A 1,206-nucleotide genomic window follows, 5' to 3' on the forward strand; every position below is an offset into this window, starting at 1 on the left:
AAAGAAAAAGAAAAAGAAAGGCACAAAGAAGAGCCCAGGCCCTAAAGGATTCACTGCTGAATTCTAGTAAAAAACTTGGTGAACACCTAATACCACTACTTCTCAAATTCCTTAATGAAACTGAATTTTGATGAAACTCAATACTTCCAAATTCATTACTGAAAGCATTACCCTATACCAAAACCAGACAAAGACCAACTAAGAGAACTGCCAGTCTCTCTAAGTGAACACAGATGCAAACATCCTCAATAAGATACTGGCAAACAGACCACAGGAAATCATCAAGATTATAAACTATGACCAAGTAGGATTCATCCCAGGGATGCAGGGATGATTCAACACAGACAAATCAATAAATATAATACACATAAACAGAGCTAAAACAGATCATCAACAGATGCAGAAAAAGCTTTTGACTAAGTTCAAAACTTAATTTATGATAAAAACCCTATAGAAAACTGGAATAATGGTCTTTTTCTCAAAACGGATAAAAGCTAACCATGATAAACCAACAGGGAACATCACACTGGATGGTCAAAATCTGAAAACTTTCAGTGTAAAATCAGCAACAAAGCAACCATGTTCATTGTCAGTATGGTACTGGAAAGTTTAGCAGAGTAACCAAACAAGAGAAATAAACCAAATAAAGATAGGAACGAAGTTAAATTACTGTTAGTTGGGAATGACATGATACTTTATACAGAAGACCCAAAATGCCACCAAAAGATTTCTTGATTTAGGAAGCAAATTCAGTATTGCACCAGGACACAAAGTCAATACCCAAAAAAATCAATAGCATCCCTGTATATGATCAACAAACTCACTGAGAGAGAAATTAGGGAAACACACCCTTCATAAGAGCATCGAAACAAAATGAAATACTTAATTTAACAAAGATAGTGAACTATCTCTGCATTGTAAACCACAGTACTCTGAAAAAGATTGAGGCTATCAGAAAATGGAAAGATAATCCTTGCTCATGGATATGAAGAAACAACAGTGAAAAATAGCCAAACTCCCAAAATTGTTATACATATTTAATGCAATCCTGATCAAAATACCATTAGCATATTTCTCAAAACTAAAGAAAATACTCGGGCTGGAGAGATGGCTCAGTGGTCTAAAGCACATTCTTGAAACAAGCTTGGCAAAGGACAGGGACCGCGGTTCGATCCCCAGCACCACATGCCAGCCAGACCCGCCCCC

Source organism: Octodon degus, unplaced genomic scaffold, assembly GCF_000260255.1.
Source record: "Octodon degus isolate 3935 unplaced genomic scaffold, OctDeg1.0 scaffold00466, whole genome shotgun sequence".
NCBI lineage: Eukaryota > Metazoa > Chordata > Mammalia > Rodentia > Octodontidae > Octodon > Octodon degus.